This window comes from Triticum dicoccoides, chromosome 6B (genome assembly GCF_002162155.2).
Source record: "Triticum dicoccoides isolate Atlit2015 ecotype Zavitan chromosome 6B, WEW_v2.0, whole genome shotgun sequence".
Classification (NCBI taxonomy): Eukaryota; Viridiplantae; Streptophyta; class Magnoliopsida; order Poales; family Poaceae; genus Triticum; species Triticum dicoccoides.
Genome location: NC_041391.1, coordinates 642,903,498 through 642,931,246, shown reverse-complemented (window position 1 = coordinate 642,931,246; position 27,749 = coordinate 642,903,498).

Here is a 27,749-nt window from a genome sequence, read left to right as displayed (position 1 = left end):
TATTGGACCGAATTCTGTGTCCAATATTTGCAACTTCCAAGTGTTCTGTGAAGTTTATCTGCAAGAAGAACCGACCGTTGAACTTTTTAGAAATTTCTTCCACTTGAACCGCCGTACTGAATTTTCTGACGGCCCTAATACTGAACTTGGTGGAGTGTCGATTCAAAAAAGAAAAGAAGTCAATTTTCCTCATGCCAAACATCACAGCCACCCCAAGGATTGGAATCAAACATGGTTCTACTGTCGGAACACTACGCCTGCTGATGAAAATCCTCTGCCGGGTTATCGTGCTTACCGACTCAGCAATGAACATCCAATGCCTCAGCGGCTTACTGCCAGAGAACGACAAACATATGCACCACAGCTTGATAACCTCCGGGCTCTTCTAGCAAACGGCTTAGCCGGCATTGACCTTGTCTATTGCTGGATTTCATGGGGTATCCTGCCCTTAAGCCACCGTAGCAGATTAATGCATGAATATATCGGGGATGTCAAAGATCCTCAATGGCACACTGATATACAGATGACTAACGATGAGGTCACTGAGTCCGTGAATAAGATGCCAGATGAACCGATATTTGAGTGCAGCAAAACTGGGATGCGTCCCTTTTATGCCAAAAACAAACCGCCAGTTGTAAGAGTTTTATCCTTCTGTTTTTAATCCGCCCTCCTTTTAACACATTCTGATAGCCTTCTATTTATTCTTACAAGCCAAAGATCCATTCTGGGAGAGGAAGACTCAAGACAAACCGACAAAACCACAAGACAAACCAGTGAGAGCTCCTCGTGCCAAGAGCAAGGCCACAAAGAGGCCCGCAAAGAAGAAAACCGTCGAGTCCTCTGATCCGCCCAAAGATGTTGACGACTCAGAGTCAGAGGTAGAACTCGACTCCCTTGGTTCATTTTTCATACATCTTATTGACAATGACCATTATCAGGATGATGCGGAAGCCAGCCGTGCTGACCAGGTAGAGGTAATCTCCCTTTCCACCGATTCAGATCATGTGCCGGTACAAAAATTTCGCCGCGCAGTCCGGAAAGTAAAACGTTCACATCCCCTTGCTCATTTGGATCCACACTTTTCTTTGAAGACACAACAACATGAAGCTCGTCACACAACCCGGCATAGTGGCCATCAGGTTACTTCCTCCGGTTTACCAGACACACCGGTTCGGAAACGCCGTCCAGAGGTCTCTTGTTCTTCTAATAAATCTTATCCCTTGGCGGGTTGCTTCCGATACCCTCTTAATCCATCTGATTCGAATTATCAAGGAACTTCAAATTCATCCTCTGGTGATTCATCAACCACACAGATGCCTCCACTCAAGACTGTCCCTGGGTAAGTATAATTATCTTTAGCCTTGCCTTCTGGTGCCGGTTTAACATATTAACCTCTGTTTGCTATTTTGCAGCGCCAAAGCCCAACTCAGCAAGAAGGCGAAAATGAATGCTCCCACTGAGGAGTTTAAACCGGAGAGGACCTCAGAAGGTGTTGATGGAGATGCTGACATTGCTATGTATGATCCTGTACCACAAGGTCAGGACACTTATGTTGATCCGCCAGAAGCTAACCCGGCTAGTCCTCATGCTGATCCGCCAAGCCCAGCCAAGGGTGAAGATCTACCAAGCCCAGCCAGGAATACTGACAATCCGCCAAGCCCGGCCAGGGATACTAACAATCCGCCAAGCCCGTCCAAAGGTGGCAATGATGATGTTGTTATCACTGGTACTGGTCACACTGTCCCTAGCAACCTCGTCGCTTTGTCAAAGCACAGTGCTAAAGTGGAATCTGCTGCTATGGAGAAAGGCAAATGGAAGACTGATCTGTCAAGCTGTGCTCATCTCAACGCTCAAGAACTTCACTCTGGATACGTAAACCGCCTATATACAAGCCGTGACTATGAGGCCGGTTTAATCAACTTGATGAAGGAATGCTATGAGGTAACTTCCATTCCAAACCCCTTTATAAATTTTCTTTATACTATATATCAATTCCACTGTAGCCCCCAAGGGCCGGTTTATCTCTTCAAGATGAACCGGTACTTTGGATAAAAAAGACTTCAACTGTTTAGCCACCAAGGGCCGGTTTACCTCTTGAAGATGAACCGGGACTTTCTGTTCAAAACTTGTCCTTGTTGAATTCCTTCACCTTTGTTTTTTCTGATCAATTACACATTAGCCCCCAAGTGCCAAGATTAATACTTGTATTGATCCTTGGGACTTTAAATATCAGTCAAAGAAGCAATCCGCATTAGCCCCCAAGTGCCAAGTGTATAACTTGTTATATGCTTGGGACTTTGAGAAAAATATTAACATTTTCATCATCTGTCTTTTGCAGGCTGACATGAGCAACAAAGATTCCCAAATTGTCGGTCTTCAAGAAAATATCAAGTCCCAGCAAGCAGAAACCTCCAAGGACAAAGATGAACTGAAGGGCGCTTTAACTGCCATGGAGCAATTAAAGGATGGTTACAAAAGCGAGCGGGCGGACTGGGAAACCAAGAAGGCTGCTCTATTAAAGCGGGCTGAAGATGCCGAAGCAGCTCTTAAACCGGTGGCGGAAGAGCTAACTGGCCTAAAGTATCAAGTCAATGCTATGACTTCTGCAATATTTGGTAAGTATTCTTTGTAAGAACCTTTCTTAAACATCTTTGAAGTTGCCGGTTTTGACAACAAATTCTTAAACCGTTGCAGGTAGTTGTGTTGCTCATCTGGGCTCGGATATGCGGATGAAGTTGAAAGCAGCTTATACATTGATAGAACAACTGTATACCGGCGCTCAACGAGTCATCTGTGCGGCCTCATACAACAAACCGGCTCCAACCTTGATCAAAGATACGCTAGCCAAATTATCTATGACCCCTGCCCAGATAGAAGAGGTAAAGCAATCCGCTGCAAGGGCTGGCGCTTTAACAGCACTGAGTCGGGCCAAAGCTTGGATTGCAGATCTTGATCCGGCAGATATCGCAAAGGGCTATCCTGGCCAACAAGAAGATGAGTCAGAATTTGATAGTGAAGCCCTCAAAGCGCTGACAAAGGAGATGCGCCCGCTGGCAAGCCAATTGGCCGAAGAGGTTGACTTGTCTGTTCATCGATCCAGCTATGATACAGACAACAGACGGGTTGATGCATCTATGAAAGAAGCGCAGAATCTTATCCCGCCAATCCGTAAGCACACCTGTGCCCCTGATGTTGAACCGTCCAATCTTATAAGTGACGAAGCTGTCTTCCAAGCTTTAACCCAGATTGATTGGGCCACCATTGACTTCCAGCCACTAGGTGGGGAGGAGGAGGTTGAACCGGCGCAAGATGCTCCATCAACTTCTCGCCAGCCTGGTGATGAGTCATAATCCGGCAGCCAGTTGTAGCTTCGCATACTTTAGCTTATGCAAGAAACAATTATTCTCATGGGCATCAAGCGCCTTGTAATAGGCTAGTTGAAATACTTTGATCTCGTGCCATCATGCACTGCTACATGACTTTGTGCAATCCTTCGTGATTGTTGTTATGCTTGCTCATATGCCTTAGTACCTTTTGGAAATCCTGCCTTCTATATTTGAAAAACTTAAATGTGCCCTGGCGGTTTACCACCGGACGGGTTATGATATCCAATACAGAACCAGAGGTTGTATAACCAAAGCTATAAAGCAATAACATATGAAATATATTATACCTGTGATATAAACCACATTGTTGGTTTATCAACTTGTATAGTAAAGGTGAGAACCCAAATCTTAAGTGTTGATAACTCCCACCATGCACTGCTGATGTATAATAAATCATACCGGGTTATGATGAACACCGGATGATCATCCTGGCGACATGTAGTCAAAGCGAGACCGGGCTAAAAACACCGGTTTAAAATTTGAAAGTGGTCTGACAACTTATAGTTGAAAGCCAAGCCGGGTTAACAAACACCGGGTTAATATGATGACTGATAGTCATGTCGGGTCAATAGACGCTGGTTCAACATAAAATTTCATCAAAGAACAAATCTTGACAAAGGCAAATAAAACCGTGTAGTCGAGGCTTTTCATGGGCTGCCAGGCTGCTGACTTAAACCATTTTGCAAAGCCTTTCAAGATGGGCCTCAAACTAACCAATTGTCGTTTAACTTTGACAAGTTCAGGGTCTGTATAAGATTGACTTGTCAAACGTTCAGCGGGTCATGCCAGGATTACCTGGATAGGAGTGGCTTACTTGATGAAGGCAGGTTAACCCGGGGTTTTAGGTGAATACACCAGGCTTCCAAGCCGTGCTTGATAGCATATTACAAGGGTCCTTTCATACTCTTTGTTGCATTGCACAAAGAGCCCCCAAGTAACTTTGTGAGTTGTGCTCAATGGGTGCCTATGTTTGAGTTGTGCATAGCAACCAGACTCTCTTTAGCCCCTTGGGTGTGAAGCTCTCAAGCTGTATTGTGGCGTGATAGCCGGTTTAATGAAAAAACAGGATGTCGCTTTATAAGCAGAAGCCCCCTTGTAACCAAGAATATTGGAAGAACGGCAGAGGCCCCGCTTGTAGCAAGGATGCCGGTTTATTATATTGATCATAATATATACATTATCAAAATATGTGCATAATGGGAGCCTATGGCTCAAGTGTAGTAAGGCCGGAGATGAGCTATATTCCATGGCCGATGGGTCTCCTCCTCTGATTTGCGTGAGTCTTTGTGCTCTCGAACGTCGATGAGGTAGTATGATCCGTTGTGCAGATTCTTGCTGACCACAAAGGACCCTTCCCAAGGTGGGTATAACTTGTGCATACCGGTCTGATCCTGGATGAGCCGGAGCACTAAGTCGCCTTCTTGAAAGGTTCTTGTTTTAACCCGGCAGCTGTGATAACGCCGCAGGTCTTGCTGATAAACCGCCGAATGAGCCAACGCCATGTCCCGCTTTTCATCTAACATGTCCAGTGCTTCTTGACGTGCTTGCTCATTGTCCGCTTCAACATAATTGGCAACCCGGGGCGAGTCATGACCTATATCACTTGGGAGGACTGCCTCTTCCCCGTAAACCATGAAGAAAGGTGTATAACCCGTAGACCGATTTGGGGTGGTGTTTATGCTCCATAACACAGATGGTAATTCCTCCACCCAACAACCCGGCGTCCGTTTCAAAGGAACCATAAGCCGGGGCTTGATACCCTGCAAGTTTTCTTGATTAGCTCTCTCAGCTTGACCATTGGATTGGGGGTGAGCCACGGACGACACATCAAGCCGGATGTGCTCTCGTTGACAAAAATCCTCCATCTCACCTTTGGAAAGGTTCGTCCCATTATATGTGATGATGCTGTGTGGAAAACCAAAATGGAAGATCACCTTCTTGATGAATTGAACCGCCGTGGCTGCATCACACTTGCTTACGGGCTCCGCTTCAACCCATTTAGTAAACTTGTCAACCGCCACCAACAGGTGGGTCTTCTTATCCTTGGATCGCTTAAAAGGCCCTACCATATCATGCCCCAAGTAGCAAACGACCAAGTGATTGTAATCATCTGTAACTCCTGAACCGGAACATGAGCTCGTCGTGAGAACTTCGGACAAGCATCACACCGCTTTACCAGGTCCACAGCATCAGCATGAGCCGTTAGCCAATAGAAACCATGACGAAAAGCTTTAGCAACCAAGGATTTTGAACCGGCGTGGTGACCAAAATCTCCTTCATGGATCTCGCGTAAAATCTCTTGGCCCTCTTCAGGAGAAACACAGCACTGGAACACGCCTGAAACACTGTAGTGATGTAACTCGCCATTGTGAATAACCATGGACTTTGATCGCCAGACTATCTGTCTGGCTACAACTTCATCTTCTGGTAACTCGCCTCGGTTCATATACGCCAAATATGGAACCGTCCAATCTGGAATTACATGTAAAGCGCCCACCAACAATGCCTCCGGATCAAGAATAGCGAAATCCTCCTCTATAGGCAACTTAACAGACGGGTTATGCAGGATATCCAGAAAGGTATTGGGTGGTACCGGTTTACGTTGAGATCCCAGTCGGCTCAAAGCATATGCTACTTCATTCTTGCACCGATCAATGTGCTCAACCTGATAACCCTTGAAATAACCATCCACAATATCCACTTCGCATCGGTAAGCCGCCATGAGTGGATCCTTGGAATCCCAAGTACCTGAAACTTGCTGAGCCACTAGATCGGAGTCTCCAAAGCATCGTACCCGGCTTAAGTTCATTTCCTTACCCACTCGAAGACCATGGAGTAACGCCTCATACTCAGCTGCATTGTTAGTACAGGGAAACATTAAGCGGAGAACATAATGAATTTTATCACCTCGAGGGGAAGTAAGGACAACTCCAGCCCCCGAGCCCTCCAATTGTCTGGACCCGTCAAAGTGAATAGTCTAGTATGCGCTGTCCGGTTTATCTTCCGGTGCCTGCAACTCTGTCAAGTCATTGATGAAATCCACAAGATCCTGAGACTTGATGGCAGTGCGAGGCACGTATTTCAAACCATGTGGTCCAAGATCAATAGCCCACTTAGCAACCCGGCCAGTTGCCTCCTTGTTCTAGATTATATCCACCAAAGGAGCGGAACTGACCACTGTGATGGGATGGCCCTGAAAGTACTGTTTAAGCTTCCGACTTGCCATGGAAACCCCATACACCAGCTTCTGCCAATGCAGATATTGTTGCTTTGACTCAATTAGCACTTTGCTGATTTAATAAACCGGCCTTTGAACCGGATATTCCTTCCCAGCCTCCTTGTGTTCCACCACAATGGCTACGCTGACAGCCCGGGCATTAGCAGCCACGTATAACACCAGTGGCTCCCTTATCAACCGGAGCAGCAAGAACCGGCGGTTCAGCCAACTGCCTCTTTAAATCCTCAAACACCGCATTAGCAGCATCACTCCAGACAAAATTGTCTGTCTTCTTCAACATCTGATAGAGAGGGATCGCCTTCTCTCCCAATCTGCTGATAAACCGGCTTAGAGCCGCAATACGACCCGCCAGCCGTTGAACATCATTGATACACGCCGGTTTAGCCAGAGACGTAATAGCCTTGATCTTTTCTGGATTAGCCTCAATGCCCCTGTTAGATACGAGAAAACCCAAGAGTTTGCCTGCCAGAACACCGAAGACACACTTATCCGGATTGAGCATCATCTTATAGACCCGAAGATTGTCGGAGGTCTCCTTGAGGTCATCTATCAATGTCTCCTTCTTCCTGGATTTTACCACAATATCGTCCACATAAGCATAACCATTGCGCCCAATCTGAGTATGAAGACAATTCTGCACACATCGCTCGTAAGTCGCATGGGCACTCTTGAGCCCAAATGGCATAGACACATAACAGAAGGCTCCGAAGGGAGTGATAAAGGCTATCTTCTCCTGGTCCTTAACTGCCATCTTGATCTGATGATATCCAGAATAAGCATCCAAAAAACTCAAACGCTCACAACCCGCTGTAGCATCAATGATCTGATCAATACGAGGGAGAGCAAAAGGGTCAGCTGGACAAGCCTTGTTCAAGTCCGTGTAATGCACACACATTCGCCAAGTGCCATATTTCTTAAGCACTAGCACCGGATTAGCCAGCCACTCCGGATGAAAAACTTCAATTATAAACCCGCTGCTAAGAGCCGGGCTACCTCCTCACCAATAGCCTTGCGCCTTTCTTCATTGAAATGGCGGAGAAATTGCTTGACCGGTTTGAACTTAGAATCAATATTGAGATTGTGCTCAGCGAGTTCCCTCGGTACACTTAGCATATCAGAAGGCTTCCACGCAAAGATGTCCCGGTTCTCACAGATTAACTCGATGGGCGCGCTCTCCTATTTCGGATCCAGAGTGGTGCTGATACTAAACTGTTTAGATGAATCGCCAGGAACAAAATCAACAAATTTAGTCTCATCAGCCAGTTTAAACTTTAGGGTCGTGCGATGCTCTGTGGTGGGCTTCTTCAGAGGAGTCATATATGCCGGATCAACATTGTCCTTGTAGAACTTCAACTCTTCTGTTGCACAAACGGACTCAGCATAGGCCGCATCACCCTCTTCACAGTCCAAAGAGATCTTACGACTCCCGTGCACCGTGATGGTCCCCTTATGACCCAGCATTTTGAGCTGTAAGAAAATATAACAGGGCCTCGCCATGAACTTTGCGTAACCCGGCTGTCCAAACAGGGCGTGATACGGGCTCTAGATTTTCACCACTTCAAAGGTCAAAGTTTCTGACCTGGAATCATGCTCATCACCAAACACAACCTCCAAAGCTATCTTGCCAACTGGATATGCCGATTTGCCTGGTACTACATCGTGAAAAACAGTGTTCGACGGTTTAAGATTCTTATCCGTCAATCCCATGCGACGGAAGGTTTTATAATACAGGATGTTGATGGTTCTCCCTCCATCCATGAGTACCTTGGTGAACTTATAACCCCCGACCTGAGGTGCCACCACCAAAGCCAGATGACCCGGATTATCAATCCGGGGCGGATGATCCTCTCTGCTCCACACAATGGGCTGTTCGGACCAACGCAAGTAACGAGGTACTGTCGGTTCAACAGCATTAACTGCCCTCTTGTGAAGCTTCTGATCTCGCTTGCACAAGCTAGTGGTAAAAACATGATACTGCCCACCATTCAACTGCTTCGGGTTACTCTGATAACCTGATTGCTGCTGATTCCCCTGATTTTTCTGCTGGTTTTGACCACCTTGGTTGTTCTGGTTGCCCTGATTATTCTGAAATCCAGAGCTTGAACCGTCGGCCACCGTAACCCGGCTCGTGAAAACCTGGGCCTGAATGGACCCTGATCATACTGGAAGAGATCAGAGTTTTGGAACTCCTTCATAATGAAGCAATCCTTCCAGAGGTGCGTGGCCGGAACTTCCTTCGTCCCGTGCTTTGGGCAGGGTTGGTTTAACAGGCGCTCCAGATTCATGCCTCCACCGCGCTGGGGTGGTTTACCCTTACGACGTTGCGCATTGCCCTGCACATTGGTGTTAGCCACAAAATCCGAATTATCCGCTTTACGCTTACCATTGTTCCCATGGCCCCTTTGGTTATGTTGTTATCCCTTTGCACCGCCGTTCTTCTTTCCCTTCTCTGGTTTCTCCTCGTCAGAATCAGGATCTTCGGTATTATCAGAATCGGCATACTTAACCAAGGCTGCCATAAGCGTTCCCATGTCATTGCAGTGGTGTTTGAGCCGTCCCAACTTCATCTTTAGTGATTTAAACCGGCAATTACCCTCCAATGTTACAATTGTCATATCAGCATTGATGCGGTCCGACGAATGCAAGATTTCTGAAACCCGGTGCACCCAATGAGTTGTTGACTTGTTCTCTCCTTGAACACAAGTAGCCAGATCCATAATAGACATGGGTTGTTTGAACGTATCCTTGAAGTTCGCTATAAACCGGGCCTTCAATTGGTCCCATGATCCGATGGAGTTAGCGGGCAGGCTCTTTAACCAAGTGCGAGTTGTTCCTTCCAACATCATGGTAAAGTACTTTGCACATGCCACTTCATCCACTTCCAGCATCTCCATAGCCATCTCGTAGCTCTCAACCCATGACTCGGGGGGTAAATCGACGGTATAGTTAGGCACCTTACGCGGGACCTTAAAATCCTTGGGTAACCGCACATTGCGCAGAGCCAGGATGAGACACGGCACTCCCCAGGAGCTGAAAACAAGTCCTCATTCTACTGATGCCGCTGGCTGAACCAGGGCGGGTTGATGATAACCCGCGTACTGTTCCGCTAATGTGGCCTCCCTTCATGCTCTGCCATTATCCACCATGTACTGAGCATTTGCACCACCGTGCGCTGGATTAGGCCCTCGAGGGGCGTCACAGTTCCGCGCACTGCTTGATATAGCCAGTTCATCCATGTGCCTGCTATAGCTCTTGCTCAGGCAAGGGGTTGAATGAATCCTATCTCGGATGTATGAATAAGCCTGCTGCTGCACCATAGCAGTCTGAAGAAGATCCCTAGCCCGCCGCGTCTCAACCGCTGCTGGCGACTCACCCTCCATCGGAATAGCTGCTAACCGAGATGCCGCACCGATCATGTTATCCAAAGGGGTGGAGAAGTGACCCGGCGGGGGTGTTGTGTACTGCGGCGGGTTATCTGTTCGTCGAGGCGGGCCCATCATCCGTGGCTGATCCGGCATTCCGGTCCTTGGCGCTGCAGTCCGGTTTACCGCTGCCAGATTGCTGGTCCCTGCTCCTAGTGTACTGAAGAGATTCATCGCATTGTAATCCGTCGGCAGGCGAGACTGATGCCTCCTCCTCAATACATCATTCGACGTGTTCTGATCCAGTAAGAGCCGGTAATTCTCGGCCTGAATCCTCTGTGCCTGGGCATCTAAAGCGCCCCATTCCTCAGCCATCCTGGTCTCCTCAGCTGCCAAATCCTCCTTGGCCTGAGTTATCTGATCCCGCAGCTTTGCAACCTCCGCGTTATGCCAATCTTGAGTCTCCGGGGTAACTGCCGTGGTCAACAACGTCATCCAGGCGTCCATCAAACTGGACAGAACTTGAGCCGGCCGGCGCGCGGGGCCTCCTGCCCCGGCTGTCGATCCGGAATTCATCGGTGCTGTAGTGGAATTTTGCAAAGTTGGCTGTGTACCGGCCATGAAGATCGCAACCCGGTTTGGCGGTTCAAAGGATTCCGGAATACTACTGCCATCGGAATAACCCCCAAACAGGCCACCCTCAACTTGATACAATGACTCAGTCTCTCCGGTAGATGATCCGCCATCGGAGTTGTAGCCGTCTCACCATCAGATACCGGTTCAGATTCGGTACCGTGGATGCATCCTACGAATGCCCGCTTCATGGTAGGCTGAACTCGGGCAGGGCTTGCACACTAAGCCATCTCGACAAGGTCGGCGCAGATGTCCGGCTCAGGACCCGGTTCGCCGATCTTGCTGATGAAGACATGAATTCCTCTGAAGGGGACCCGGTACCCATACTCAATTGAGCCGGCCTCGGGGCCCCAGCCTGCGTCGTCGGTGTAGAGCTTGCCGTGACGACTCTTGGTCATTTGGCCAACCGCGTACCCTTTGAGTCCCTCGAAGTTTCCCTTCAAGAACTCGAAACCATCGTGCGATAGCCCCACGGTGGGCGCCAACTATCGTGGAAGTATCACGTCAGATGTCCTATCGAAAGGACTTAGTTGTGCAGCCATCACAATGAGGTTAACTTGAAGGGGTTAAACCGGAACAAAGGACACCGGGAGTTTATACTGGTTCGGCCCTTGCGGTGAAGGTAAAAGCCTATGATCCAGTTGTTGTGGGATTGATTGAACTCGATGAGTAGGGAGTGAATCCGCTTTACCTATCTCTCGAGTTGTTGTTTCTTGTCCCTGAACCGCCACTGGGTCGCCCCTATATATACACAGGTTGACGCCCGGCCGGTCTACAGAATCCCGAGGCCGGCTCATACAAGTGTCTGGCTTGGTTTCTTCCTTTCCCTAACTTACAATACAAGTTATACATGTATAGCGATTTATTACTATGGGCCCTAATCCGCCATTGGGCTCTGGGCCTCTATGCCTGCATAGTTAAAGCGCCATGTACTTCGTCTTCATGGGTTTCTTTGCGCAGGACTCCTTGTGAGTTAATCCAGCCCCTCATGGGCGGTTTAACTCAGTAGTCATATCCCCAACACCTTTCCCTGGGTGTGCATGCATTAATGTGCATGTCCGAACTGCGAAAAAATGATGCAGGATATAAGCATTTGGGGGCATGTTTTGCAATAAGAAAAAGACATCTTTTGTTCACCGACCGAATATTCCCTTAAGAACGCTAGCTTTCGGCTTCACCCAGTCTGAGGTACACATCCGGCTAACCTGGAAGTAACAATCGCAGAGGTGCTCCCCTTATGCCCTAGCCGAATTAACGGGAATGTAGGGCATAAACACAAGAGCCAGGCAACCCAGCTTGGCCAAAACTTAAGTCATATCGATGCATATAGTGGTGAAAAAGGCACATACAGAGAAATGACGCATATGTGGTGGGCATAAAGCCCAGAAGATAATTATATTAAGCTTCTGTATAAGAAGCCCCCAGGTATATTGAGCGCGCATAGCACGGCGGGAGTGTGCGGTCGAAGCTTACTTGAAGTTTCTAAGGCTATATATAAAAAAGAAAAGGAGAGATGATATAACTTAAAAAGGAAGGTGGAGGTAAGGAGACGAACACAGAGTTCGGCACTAGGCGTAGAATCTTCGAAGTTTGGCCACGTTCCATGGGTTCGGCTTGAGTCGATTATCTGATGCATCACGTAGACGGTACGCTCCTCCGGTGAGAACTTTATCAATGATGAAGGGACCCTCCCATTTGGGCTTGAGCTTCTCCTTTTTCTTCTCTGGTAGTCGTAGGACGAGTTCGCCAATGTTATAAGTTTTGGCCCGTACTTCTCTACTTTGATACCTTCGAGCCTGCTGTTGATAGAATGCGGAACGGGCCTTTGCGACGTTATGCTCCTCCTCCAAGGCATCTAAGCTGTCCTGCCGATCCAGCTCGGCTTCTATCTCTTCGTACATGCGCACTCGAGGTGAGTCATGGATGATACCGCGGGGTAGCACTGCATATGCGCCGTACACCATAAAAATGGTGTGTATCCGGTTGTGCGATTTGGCGTGGTCCACAACCCCCATAGTACGGAGTCGAGCTCCTCGACCCAGTGCGTATCTGATTCCTTCAAGGATCGCACTAGTCTGGGTTTAATGCCGCTCATAATAAGACCATTCGCTCGTTCGACTTGACCGTTTGTTTGGGGGTGATAGACGGATGCATAATCGAGCTTTATGCCCATTTTACCGCACCAAGTTTTCACCTCGTCGGCTATGAAATTTGAGCCGTTATCGGTGATGATGCTGTGGGGGACACCGTAACGGTGTACGACCTTGGATATGAAGTCTATCACTGGTCCGGAATCGGCCGTTTTAACTGGTTTGGCTTCTATCCATTTGGTGAATTTATCTACCATGACCAACAAGTATTTCTTCTTATGGCTTCCTCCTTTAAGGGGTCCAACCATATCGAGCCCCCAAACCGCAAAGGGCCAAGTTATGGGGATTGTTTGGAGAGCAGTAGGTGGCATATGGCTTTGATATGCAAAAAGCTGGCAACCGACACAATGTCGGACAAGGTCCTGTGCGTCTGCCCGAGCTGTCGGCCAGTAGAAACCTGTATGGAAGGCCTTGCTTACGAGCGCCCGAGCTGCGGCATGGTGGCCGCCGAGTCTAGCATGAATTTCGGCCAAGAGCTGCCGCCCTTCCTCTTTGGAGATGCATCTTTGGAGCACTCCAGTCGTGCTTTTTTATAAAGCTCTCCCTCGTGGACTTTGTAGGCTTTAGAGTGTCGCACAATGCAACGTGCCTCATTTTGGTCCTCAGGGAGTTCTTGCCTGTTTAAGTAGGCTAAGAAGGGTTCTGTCCACGGGGCGATGACAGCCATAATCGCGTGGGCCGAAGGTGTTATTTCGGTGGCGGAGCCTCCGATTATGTCAGATTGTTCGGGATCTGGGGTTGTGTTCGGATCCGGACTGGTATTGTCGGTATCCCCTTCCCACACCACGGATGGCTTGAACAGCCTTTCCAAAAAGATATTAGGTGGGACGGGGTCGCGCTTAGCGCTAATGCGGGTGAGGATATCTGCTGCTTGGTTGTTTTCTCGGACCACATGGTGGAATTCGAGCCCCTCGAACCGAGCTGACATTTTGAGGACGACATTGCGGTAGGCCGCCATTTTTGGGTCCTTGGCATCAAAGTCTCCATTTATTTGAGATATTGCAAGGTTTCAATCCCCACACACTTCTAGGCATTGAATGCCCATGGAGACTGCCATCCAAAGACCATGCAACAAGGCCTCATATTCGGCTGCGTTGTTGGAATCTGTGTATAGTATTTGGAGTACGTATTGGACTATGTCTCCGGTGGGGGGTGTCAGGACAACGCCTGTCCTAGACCAGCCAGCATCTTAGAGCCATCAAAGTGCATGATCCATTGGAGTACGCATCATACTCTTTAGGGAGTTCGGCTTCTGTCCATACGGTGACGAAGTCAGCCAGTACTTGCGACTTAGTGGCTCGTCGTGGTTTGTATGTGATGTCGAACGGGAGGAGCTCGATAGCCCATTTAGCAATCCGGCTCGTGGCATCACGGTTGTTTATTATGTCACTGAGTGGTACTTCGGAGGCCACCATGATTGAACACTCTTGAAAGTAGTGTCGTAGTTTTCGGATGCCATGAAGACCGCGTATGCTATCTTTTGATAATGTGGGTATGATACTCTCCAACGTATGTATAATTTTTTATTGATCCATGCTACTGTTGGGGAACGTAGTAATTTCAAAAAAATTCCTACGCACACGCAAGATCATGGTGATGGCATAGCAACGAGAGGGGAGAGTATTGTCCATGTACCCTCGTAGACCGTAAGCGGAAGCATTATGACAACGCGGTTGATGTAGTTGTACGTCTTCACGATCCGACCGATCCAAGTACCGAACGTACGGCACCTCCGAGTTCAGCAAACGTTCAGCTCGATGACGATCCCCGGGCTCCAATCTAGCAAAGCGTCGGGGATGAGTTCCGTCAGCACGACGGCGTGGTGACGATGATGATGCTCTACCAACACAGGGCTTCGCCTAAACTCCGCGACGATATGACCGAGGTGGAATATGGTGGAGGGGGGGCACCGCACACGGCTAAGGAACGATCCGTAGATCAACTTGTGTGTTCTAGGGTGCCCCCTGCCCCCGTATATAAAGGAGCCAAGGGGGAGGGGGCGGCCGGACAAGGAGGGCGCGCCAAGGGGGAGTCCTACTCCCACCGGGAGTAGGACTCCCTTCTTTCCTAGTTGGAGTAGGAGAAGGGGCAAGGAGGAGGAAGAGGGGAAGGAAAGGGGGGGCGCCGCCCCCCTCTCCTTGTCCTATTCGGACTAGGGAGGGGAGGGGGCGCAGCCCACCTCTTGCCTCCTCTCCTCTTCTCCCTTAGGGACCATGAAGGCCCAATAACCCCTGGAGGGTTCCGGTAACCCCCCCGGTACTCCGGTAAAATGCCGATTTCACCCAGAACACTTCCGATGTCCAAACATAGGTTTCCAATATATCAATCTTAATGTCTCGACCATTTCGAGACTCCTCGTCATGTCCATGATCACATCTGGGACTCCAAACAAACTTCGGTACATCAAAAACTTATAAACTCATAATAAAATTGTCATCGTAACGTTAAGCGTGCGGACCCTACGGGTTCGAGAACTATGTAGACATGACCTAGAACTATTCTCGGTCAATAACCAATAGCGGGACCTGGATGCCCATATTGGCTCCTACATATTCTACGAACATCTTTATCGGTCAAACCGCATAACAACATACGTTGTTCCCTTTGTCATCGGTATGTTACTTGCCCGAGATTCGATCATCGGTATCCAATACCTAGTTCAATCTCATTACCGGCAAGTCTCTTTACTAGTTACGTAATGCATCATTCCGTAACTAACTCATTAGCTACATTGCTTGCAAGGCTTATAGTGATGTGCATTACCGAGAGGGCCCAGAGATACCTCTCCGACAATCAGAGTGTCAAAACCTAATATCGAAATACGCCAACCCAACATGTACCATTGGAGACACCTATAGTACTCCTTTATAATCACCCAGTTATGTTGTGATGTTTGGTAGCACCCAAAGTGTTCCTTCGGTAAATGGGAGTTGCATAATCTCATAGTTACAGGAACATGTATAAGTCATGAAGAAAGCAATAGCAATATACTAAACGATCAAGTGCTAGGCTAATGGAATGGGTCATGTCAATCACATCATTCTCCTAATGATGTGATCCCATTAATCAAATGAAAACACATGCCTATGGTTAGGAAACATAACCATCTTTGATTAATGAGCTAGTCAAGTAGAGGCATACTAGTGACGTCATATTTGTCTATGTATTCACACATGTATCATGTTTCCGGTTAATACAATTCTAGCATGAATAATAAACATTTATCATGATATGAGGAAATAAATAATAACTTTATTATTGCCTCTAAGGCATATTTCCTTCAGCTACTTTATCTACTGTTTGGGACTATATTGGGCTTTATTTTCCACTTTTATATTACTTTTGGGACTAACCTATTAACCGGAGGCTCAGCCCAGAATTGCTGTTTTTTGCCTTTTTCAGTATTTTGAAGAAACAGAAAATGAAACGGAGTCCAAACGGAATGAAACCTTCGGGATCGTGGTTTTCCAACCGAACGTGATCCAGGAGACTTGGACCCTACTCCAAGCAGTGCCACAGGAGGTCACGAGGGTGGAGGGCGCCCCCCCTGGGCGCACCCCCCTACCTCGTGGGCCCCTCGACGCTCCACTGACGTACTCCTTCCTCCTATATATACCTACGTATCCCCGAATGATCAGAACAGGAGCCAAAAACCTAATTCCACCGCCGCAACTTTCTGTATCCACGATATCCCATCTTGGGGCCTGTTCCGGAGCTCCGCCAGAGGGGACATCTACAACGGAGGGCTTCTACATCATCACCATGGCCCCTCCGATGAAGTGTGAGTAGTTTACTTCAGACCTTCGGGTCCATAGCTACTAGCTAGATGGCTTCTTCTCTCTTTTTGGATCTCAATAAAATGTTCTCCCCCTCTCTTGTGGAGAACTATTCGATGTAATCTTCTTTTTTGCAATGTGTTTGTTGAGACCGATGAACTGTGGGTTTATGATTTAGATTATCTATGGAAAATATTTGATTCTTCTCTGAATTCTTTTATGTATGATTGAGTTATCTTTGCAAGTCTCTTTGAATTATCCTTTTTGGTTTGGCTAACTAGATTGGTAGTTCTTGCAATGGGAGAAGTGCTTAGCTTTGGGTTCGATCTTGCGGTGTCCTTACCCAGTGACAGAAGGGGTTGCAAGGCACGTATTGTATTGTTTCCATCGAGGATAACAAGATGGGTTTGTTATCATATTGCATGAATTTATCCCTCTACATCATGTCATCTTGCTTAAAGCGTTACTCTGTTTTTACTTAATACTCTAGATGCATGCTGGATAGCGGTCGATGAGTGGAGTAATAGTAGTAGATGCAGAATCGTTTCGATCTACTTGTTTTGGACGTGATGCCTATATACATGATCATTGCCTAGATATATTCATAACTATGCTCAATTCTGTCAATTGCTCAACAGTAATTTGTTCACCCACCGTAGAATACTTATGCTCTTGAGAGAAGCCACTAGTGAAACCTATGGCCCCCGGGTCTATTCTCATCATATCAATCTCTATCACTTTATTTACTCGCTTTGTTTTCACTTTGCCTTTTACCTTTTTACTTTGCATCTATCTATCAAAAATACCAAAAATATTATCTATCAGATCTCACTCTCGTAAGTGACCGTGAAGGGATTGACAACCCCTAAGCGTTGGTTGCGAGTTGCTATCGTTTTGTGTAGGTACGAGGGACTTGTGCGTGGTCTCCTACTGGATTGATACCTTGGTTCTGAAAAACTGAGGGAAATACTTACGCTACTTTACTGCATCATCCTCTCCTCTTCGGGGAAATCCAACGCAGTGCTCAAGAGGTAGCATGGTACCGTGATTTGCATGGAGTAAGGACAGTGGATACGTAGTATACCGACTTTTGAAGCGGGAACTTATGTCCATCTGTCTCTCGTTCGACGACGAGCACTGCGCTTACAACCTGGTGTGTTGCAGCTATATATAGCAGCGTGGGTTCACCGACATTTGGTGCAGCCAAGATTGGATTGGTGGCCAAGAGGGCTTTTATTTCCTCTAGTCCGGCCGTAGCCGCATCCGTCCACTCGAAGTGTTCGGTGCGTCGAAGAAGGCGATAGAGAGGTAGTGCCTTTTCTCCTAATCGGGAGATAAAGCGGCTTAAGGCGGCCATACATCCAGTTACTTTCTGGATTTGCTTGAGGTCTGTTGGGGTAGCCAACTGTGACAAAGCTCGGATTTTAGCCGGATTTGCTTCAATTCCTCTATTGGAAACGATAAAGCCCAAGAGCTTTCCGGCAGGTATGCCGAAAACGCATTTTTTCCGGATTGAGCTTGATGTCATATGTTCGGAGATTGTCGAACGTAAGCCTCAAGTCGTCTACTAAAGATTTGACGTGTCTGGTTTTGATGACCAAATCATCTACGTACGCCTCCACTGTTTTGCCGATTCGTGTTTCCAAGCATGTCTGATCATGCGTTGATAGGTTGCACCGGCGTTTTGAGCCCGAAATGCATGGTGTTAAAACAGAAGGGGCCGTATGGAGTGATGAATGCCGTTGCAGCTTGATCGGACTCCGGCATCTTGATTTGATGGTATCCGGAGTATGTGTCGAGGAAACACAATGAGTCGTGTCTTGCGGTAGCGTCGATTATTTGATCGATGTGGGGGAGGGGGAAGGGATCCTTAGGGCAAAGTCTTATTGAGGTCTTTGAAATCGACGCATAGGCGCCAGGATTTGTCCTTCTTTGGTACCATCACTAGGTTTGCTAGCCAGTCCGGATGTTTTATTTCTCTGATGAATCCCGCTTCGAGTAGCTTGGCTAGCTCTTCTCCCATGGCTTGTCGTTTGGGTTCTGGAAAGCGCCGAAGAGTCTATTTGACCGGCTGGTATCCCTTTAGTATGTTTAGGCTATGCTCGGCCAGCCTGCGTGGGATACCTGACATGTCTGAAGGATGCCAGGCAAAGATGTCCCAATTCTCGCGCAAGAACTCTCGTAGTGCGGCGTCTATTGTGGGGTTCAGCTGTGCCCCAATTGATGTTGTTTTTGTAGGGTCCGTTGGCTGGACCTGGAATTTGACTATTTCGTCTGCTGGTTTAAAAAAGGTGGACTTGGGTCGTTTGTCGAGTATCACGTCATCCCTGTCCACTTTGGAGCGCAGCGCAGTTAACCCTTTGGCCGCGAAGGCTTTGGATAATGCCTCCAGGGCTAGTGCGGCGGTTTTATTTTCGGCGCGGAGTGCTATATCTGGATCACTAGCTAGGGTGATGATTCCATTGGGCCCAGGCATCTTGAGCTTCATGTGCCCGTAATGGGGTATATCTTGGAAGATTGTGAATGTGTCTCGCCCTAAAAGGGCGTGGTATCCACTACTGAACGGGGCCACTTGGAATGTTATTTCTTTGGACCTATAATTTTCCGGCGGGCCTAATACTACATCCAGCATAATTTTTCCCGCGCATCGTGCCTCCCGGCTAGGGATGATTCCTCTGAAGGTCGTGCTACTTTGCTCAATGCGGCTCTTATCTATTTCCATTTTGGTAAGAGTTTTCTCATAGATGAGGTTTAATCCGCTGCCGCCGTCCATGAGCACTTTAGTAAGCCGGAAGCCGTCCACAATTGGACTAAGGACCAAAGCGGCTGGTGCTCGGACTGTTTGGAATTGAGGTTCGTCACTAGCATTGAAGGTTATGGTCGTATCGTTCCACGGATTTATTGCTACGACATTGCAGCCTTTGGCGAGGCTGCAGAGTGCTCGCTTACGCCTATTGTTTGAGGTGAAAGTCTTGAAGATTGTCAGTACTGTATTGTTATTCTCTATGGGATGGTGCTCTGCGGTATTGTTGATGAGGAGGTCCTCACCGCTCTTGGCCACCTGCCGGAGTATCCAACCTGCTCTAAGGCTGTGTGTTGGTATGATGCCCGGTGTGCTGTGAATTTTGCATGGCATGTTGAGCCATCCCTCCAGTACGGTTCCTCACCCTGTAAAGGGCTTTGGCTTCTTTGCAATTGGATTGGGTGACCTGCGAGAGCGCACCCTTTTAGTTCGGACGAGGGGTTTAGTGAGAGCCGAGAATCCCAGAATTTTGTTTGGGTTTTCCAAGCGCTTTCCATCACACAGTACTTCTGTACTATGGCCGCCAAGTCGGCGAAGTGTGCTATGTTGCGATGACTTATTGCGTTGAGAATTCCCTTGTCCGTGCAATTTTTGCAAAAGAATGAGATTGCGTCTTCCTCGCGACAGTCCTTAACCTTGCTCATTACAAGTAGGAATCTGGCCCAGAAGTGATGTACTGTCTCTTGGGGCTCTTGTCTAATAAGGGAAAGATCACTTGTGTCTTGGTGGGTGGGTAGACTTAAGCCCAAATCCTGATCCGATCTGAGATCCAGGGGCAAAGGAGCTCCCGAGCTTGGTGGCTCGGACTCCAGGATGTCGCCCAATATTTGTGGCCCGTTGCCCGATTCTAAGTTCAGAGCCTAGGCCATGTCCTCCTGTAAACGGGTATCCGGCTCGGAGAGCTCGGGAATCCGGACATAGTTCGTCCTCAAAATAGAGGAAGAATCGCTGTTTTGTTCATCCACCACCGCTATCTGATGGGTGACCGGCGGAGAGTTAATCTCCCTTTGGTCGGGTTTAAGCCCAATCCAATCATAGTCCGTAGCGACTCCCAGGGCGGCGATGCGATCCAAGAGCTCGTTCAGGGAGGAGAGCTCTATTGGATCCATCTGCTCGGTGAATTCTGAGCTGACGTGGAGGCTGTTCTTGATGACCTGAGAAGTCATCCTCGGCGTGGCGGCCGAACGGGCGGCCATGACGAAGCCGCCCAGCCGGAGAGTCTGGCCTACAGCCAGGGTTCCTCCAGAGGTGACGTTGTCCTTGACAACAAGGTCAAGCCATCAAGCCTTATCGGGACGACATAGTGGAACTCTCAATGAAAGCACCAACGTCGGTGTCAAAACCGGCGGATCTCGGGTAGGGGGTCCCGAACTGTGCGTCTAAGGCTAATGGTAACAGGAGGCGGGGGACACGATGTTTACCCAGGTTTGGGCCCTCTCGATGGAGGTAATACCCTACTTCCTGCTTGATTGATCTTGATGATATGAGTATTACAAGAGTTGATCTACCATGAGATCGTATAGGCTAAACCCTAGAAGCTAGCCTATGATTATGATTGTTGTTGTCCTATGGACTAAACCCTCTGGTTTATAGGAGGGGGCTAGGGTTACACAGAGTCGGTTATAGAGAAGGAGATCTACATATCTGAATTGCCAAGCTTGCCTTCCATGCAAACGAGAGTCCCATCCGGACATGGGACGAAGTCTTCAATCTTGTATTTTCATAGTCCAACAGTCCGGCCAAAGTATATAGTCCGGCTGTCCGAGGAACCCTTAATCCCGGACTCCCTCAGCGCCTCCTTCCATCACATAGGAAGGCGTGCCCGACGCCCTCCTTGGGCAGGGCTCGGGGGCTCTCTTCTGGAGGGCCTCAGACTTTGCCAAGATCACGAGGGAGGCGCTCGGGCACCACTTGGAGGCGTGCTTCGCAGCACGTTTCCCTCAGGAAGGCATGGGGCGTGGAAAGCCCAACCCTCAGGAGTTCATCACCGAGACCACATAGGAGCTTCAGGAAGCAAGAGCCATGCGTGGCGATCGCCGTTTGCCTGGCGTAGCTCCCCATCCAGGCGAGGATGGCGGGCTGCGCGTCTGCATCGATTTCCCAGGGCTCAACCGAGCCGCGCCTCAGGAGCGCCTCTAGCCTTCGCGCGTGGGACGTTGCGAGGGTCCGCCGCACAGCTATGTTTGCATGCCTTTCGGCCTGCCGAACGCGGCTGCTACTCACCAGCGCCATCTGCGGAGCATTCTGGCGGCTCGGGAGGCCAGGCATCATGCAGTCCTGGTGGAGATGGAGATGGTCCTCAAGGAACCACCTGGACCCCCAGAAGCTCCCGAGGCTCAGGGCTCCGGTGGCTCGTGTGGATCGACCTCTTCATCGCGCATCTTCAACTACTCCAACACCCCCTCTACAACGATTCCAGGTGACATCTTCCGAGTTCATTTCAGCTGGGAGCGCCCTCATTGCTGCACCATTCCCAGGTCGCGTGGGTCTGTCCCTGCGGTGTATCCCATTTGCTCATGTCTTTAGTTTACCTTGCTGGGGCACCCCTCGGGCTGCATCATCCCCAAGCCGTTCGGGCCTGACCCAGTGGCATGTATCCCTCCTGCATTTATCTAAGTTGATTTGCCCTTCATGCTTAACCTGCCCATGATTATCATCTGCCGCCTACCACGGGCCTCCTCTCCCTCATGCAAATCGCTTGCGTGTTAAAACGAGGGCTCCTGAGCATCACGACTCAGGAGCTCTTACTGGCTCTCCAGCCCTCACCCCCTGGCCTTTTCCACGGCATCACGACCTGGCATACCAGTGGCGGCTGAGCTCGCTCGAGGGCCGGGACCTGAGGACATAGAGCACAAAGGAGGGTGTGGGGAAGAGGGGGGAAGCTCGCGAGGGCCTAACCCAGCTACATCCCAGCTGCTGACATACAAGTCTGGTGCAATGCGAAGAAACGACTCCATGTTTTTGAGATAAGTTTTGCACCTGGAATAGCTAATTGATGCGACATAGAATCTCCACCTAATGCGGCTCTGTGACGGAAACGTTGCCTTCCTTTCTCATCTTTCGGCGGCTACTTGTGCGCTAAAGGGGACCTCCTGAGCATCGCGCCTAAGGGGCTCTTACTGGACCTTGGGCCGCTCTCCTCCTGACCTTGACCACGGCATCGCGACCTGGCATACCAGCGACGGCTGAAGCCTGTCTGGGGACCAGGACCTATCAGCGTAGAGCACCGAGTCGTTGCGAGGTTAGAAAGGGGGAACCAAGCCGGGACGGGACAAGCATTCGCAGCTTCATAATAAGGATAATATCAACAAAATACATCGCGGACCCTTTACATGCCCCCACGGGGTGTTCTTCTCGATTCCTCGCAGGAAACAAAAGACGTGAATCCTAAGGTGCCCTAACTACACGTGCCTCCATGGCCGACGCCATCATCAACAGTGGGCCATGGGAGGCCGACGCCAACCCCATCCAGATCAGCTTCGGCGACGGCCTGATGCAACCGCCTTGCTCCGGGCATGGTGCGAGCTCGGGGGCACGTAGCTGTCGTCGCTCGTCTCCGGAGTCACGATGAGCTCGGGAGAGTCGCTGGACTCCCAAGCATCGCCGCTGCTGCCAGAGGAGCCATTGGGGAAGCGAACGGCAGGCCTAGCCCCTGCCACATTGATATCCCGGCTGCCTCCTCTGGGGCAGCACTCCAGGCGGCGGCCTTCTGCGTCGAAGACCTTGAAGAGCATCAAGGGGGCACCATTGTATTTGAAATGAATCACGAGGGCACCCCTTGTCCGGCAGACCCGGGCGACCTCGCCCCAGCCTCGGGTCATGAAGACCTTGCCCGGAGCGACGACTTCAACCTCCGCTCCGATCGCCGGAGCACCGCAGTCGGCGTGCTGCAACCAAAGCTCGAGAGGCCCCCTCGGAGGCATCTTGAAGGCGAAGAATGGAGGGAAGCGGATCCAGGTGCTTAGAGGCATCGTGCGTGAAGCACGAGCTCGCAAGAGGAGTCTGTGGCGTGGACTCCAGGACCAACGGCGCGCGCCGCCATGGCTCGTCGACCTCGCGTGCGGCGCGGGCGGCGTCGCTCGTTGCCCCTTTCTCCAGGGCCCTTGGCCCGGGCGTGCAGGGGTAGCGGGAACCCAGGAGGTGGCCACTCGCACCAAGGCCTCGTCATCTCCGGCCTCGCAACCTCGTCGCGGCGGCACGGGACTGGCCTTTCTTCTGCGGGAGCGGGTCAGCCCCCCCCCCCCCGAGGGGGCTTTCCTTTCTCTGCGGCTGAGAACCTGCGGACCGGTGCCATTGACGTCGAGAATGAAGGTGGAGCAAGGGGGAAGAAGCAGGCGGAGCAAGGGGAGATGTGCAACGGGGGCTTTCGGCCCACCCCATTTATATCCCAAGGGAGGCCAACCGTCGGCCTCCACGATCACAGGTAATGATGACTCTTTTTGCATGCAGAGGGGACTCGTCAAATTGGGCAGTTGCCGAGGCAGCATGGGGAAGCGGAGATGCCCACATCCAATCAACCGCCACGCGGCGACCAAGGCCGCAGGCTGTTGGGGCCCGCGGCTCTCCGCACTTGCCTTTTGGCTTCGCTGCTAAGCCAAGTCCGAGCGCGCCTTGGGCCCGGGGCTACTGTCGGCGTTTTGGGAACGGGGGTCCCCACCTGCCTGCGGCCTGCGGCGTGGCTCAGCAAGTGGCCCAGTACGGCCCGTCTTCATCAACAAACGCACAAGACCCTCGTGAGGGGCCAAGCCTCGCGGGGCGGACGACGCAAGGCCTCCTCAGGGGCGGCCTCATCAGGCAGGCTCGTGAGGAGGCGGAGAGATCAAGGCCAGGGGTACCTCGCGAGGTGCTCGTGACGCAAGCCATGACGATCAAGACCAGGCGGGTGCCAGCCTGCACAGTGTTCTCGTTTCCTCTTTGGTGCAAAGGGGGCAAGCGCAGGCGCGGAGTACCGAGGCATCAAGCAAATGTTTCCATATCAGTGGAACGAGACCAAGACCAGCAGGACGGCAGGACGAAGGTCACCGTGGAGCCCAAGACGACGTCATCACCAGTGCATTTGGCAGTCAAAGACCATTTTTAGTCAGAATAGCTTGTACTAGCTGTCCCCTTTCAAAATGTCCGTTATTGGCTCCCTTCCCGCTCAATATTTGGGAAGAGGACCAGGGCCTCTATAAATAGAGACAGCCACCACACTAGGAAGGCATCTAGAATCTGATCCGGACCTAGCTCATCCACACCACCACAAGAACACCTCTCCTCGCGAGGTTGTTCTTCCTCTGTATTGTTCATCATCAGCCCAAGAGGCAATCCACCACACTATACACTGTATTAGGGTATTACACCACAACGGTGGGCCAAACCAGTATAAACCTTGTGTCTCTTGTGTTGTTCATTGTTCTGGCTTAGAATCGTGGCATGGTTGTGGGCGTGTTTCAGTAGGGAGGAGATCTTCGTGCGCACCCCAGAGTTCGAACCTAAAGGGTTTTGCCGGAACCCGATATCCGACAGATGTGAGGTGATTACGCGAGGCCTTCTTCAACCTCCAGTAGGCCTCTATCTAATATCCTCTCTCTGATCTACAGAATGGTGCTTCGGTTCAAGGTAATCTCTACACGAAAAAGATGCACCTCGATGCTACGGTTTCATTCAGGTGATCGGTCCGTAGTTTCATCGGCCGTAAGTTCTTAATCTCGTGTTCCCGTGTGGAGCTATTCTGGACGAATTTTGTCAGATTCATCACGCACGATCGATCATTTGAAATTTCCTTTAACCAGCAACCTAATCTCACAGTCCCTCACAACATTCGTCTTGTAAATTTTTGGTTTCGACGATCGTAGCTGCATCTCTCTTTGAACAACAGTCTACTGCACTGACGTTGCCATGTCGAGCTCCTCTATCCTCTACTCAGAACTCTGCTATTCGTTCCTCTCGACAACGAAGCTCTTCCCCTTGATCTCCTTGCCCACGTCCTATTACACTAGAGTCGTTTCGGGCGTCACGCATCTCGGCCTACTCTCTGTCGTCCTACTACTGCACTGACGCCGCAATGGCGCGCACATTGCTTTCTTGTGTCCTCTGCCTTCGTGCACAGCGCAGTTCGTCGTGCCGCCGACGGGGTCGATCATCTTGGCATCCTCTCTCTCGCCCTACTACAGTGGAGTCGTTCCGGCGTCGATCATCTCGGCCTCCTCTCTCGTCCACTGCACTGATGATACCATGGCGCGAGCACTGCATTCTCCTCGTGTCCACTGTCTTTGAGTGAGCACCGCAACTAGTTCGCCGACGGTGTCGCTCGCGGTGCCGCCAACGGGGTCGCTCATCCACGACTCCATGCTCGTCATGTCGGACATGGCGCCACGGCCACTATCCACCATAGTTGCCATGGTCCGACGCACACTGCATTTCTTCTCCCCCTTCCTCTACTAGCTTTTAACCTTGTGTGCTAAGTGAAAGTGCTAGCTCTTAATCATACCCCATGCGGGCAACCAAACAGCGTGTAGTTACATGCACCGAGACAATGCAGGTAACCAAACAACATAACAAAGTTGATCCTAATGCAGGAAGTCCATATGCAGACAACCAAACAACTCGAAGATGTCAAATATGAGACTGTTTTTTTAGAGCCAGGCTGAGTGAAGAAGGGTATGCAACACGGGTACTGTATCACACGGAAACCAAACACGTCCTTGAATGCTTCTTGCCATAGCAAACTCGCGCACAACAGTACGGCCCTGCCATGGGGACGCCGGCATGGACGGACTCGTGATCTCCTTTGCTGCAGCAATGCGAGCGGCTCCATTGGTGTGGCGATTGACTATTTCTCCATTCAGGAATCTATTCGCGATCCGGCAAGTTCGAGCATAATTGGTTTGATGCCAACGTTTGGCATTGCCAATATTTGGCAAGTCAACATTTGGCAAATCCAAAAGTTGCCAAATGTTGGCAACTTTTTATGAGGTTGACAAAAAAAAATTTAATAACCAACCAATCACTAGCCAACATTTGGTATTTGCCAAATATTGGCATGCCAATTTTTGGCATCAAACCAATCATGCTCTTTATCTTTTCCTGTTCACGGACAAGCCCACGGGCTGAGTGGCAGGTGCCAGGTGGTGCACTGTTAAACGTGAGCAGAACCGTGATTTGTTTACCTGGCTGTTCGCGGCAAACTATACAGCAAAACTAGAGACGATCAGATGTTTAGAAGCGTATTAGCAGTGGTCTAGCAATTGTATCGATATGTCTAATGGCACGGAAAGAAAAACTCAGCAGATGGAAGAAACGTATCATGGCACTGTGTCTGTACCAATAGCGAGCCCCCGGATCGATACGTACGTACTCTACTGGATCTCTATTCCTAATGGACGAATTGGTTGAATAGTCCCCCCACTTTCAACCGGTTTATTTTCAACCGGTTTCTTTTCAACCGGTTTTTCTTCGTCCCACCTCCCACCAGCCCCTCCCACCGGTTTTTCTCTTTTCTCGTCCGACCGGCAATACCCAACGTATTTATGGTAATCAATCTCTACTCCTAATGGACGAATTGGTTGAATAGTCCCCCCACTTTCAACCGGTTTATTTTCAACCGGTTTTTCTTCGTCCCACCTCCCACCAGCCCCTCCCACCGGTTTTTCTCTTTTCTCGTCTGACCGGCAATACCCAACGTATTTATGGTAATCAATCATAATTAATCCACGTATATTAATAAATCAATCCAGGTATGGTAAGGTCATAACTCAGGAAATTTTGAATATGGTAATTATATGGTAATAAATTTAAATTACCCCAAAGGCTATCAATCCAGGTATGGTAAGGCCATAACTCGGGAAATATCGAATATGGTAATAAATTTAAATTACCACCAGGTATGGTAAGGCTATCCACGTATAGTAATAAATCATATAGTAATAAATCATAATTAATCCACGTATAGTAATAAATCAATCCAGGTATGGTAAGGTCATAATCAGGAAATTTTGAATATGGTAATTATATGGTAATAAATTTAAATTACCCCAAAGGCTATCAATCCAGGTATGGTAAGGCCATAACTCGGGAAATATCGAATATGGTAATAAATTTAAATTACCACTAGGTATGGTAAAGCTATCCACGTATAGTAATAAATCATATAGTAATAAATCATAATTAATCCACGTATCGTAATAAATCAATCCAGGTATGGTAAGGTCATAACTCAGGAAATTTTGAATATGGTAATTATATGGTAATAAATTTAAATTACCCCAAAGGCTATCAATCCAGGTATGGTAAGGCCATAATTCGGGAAATATCAAATATGGTAATAAATTTAAATTACCACCAGGTATGGTAAGGCTATCGATCCAGGTATGGAACGCCCTCACCTGATCACCTATCACAATCTCCAGCCCCACGCACG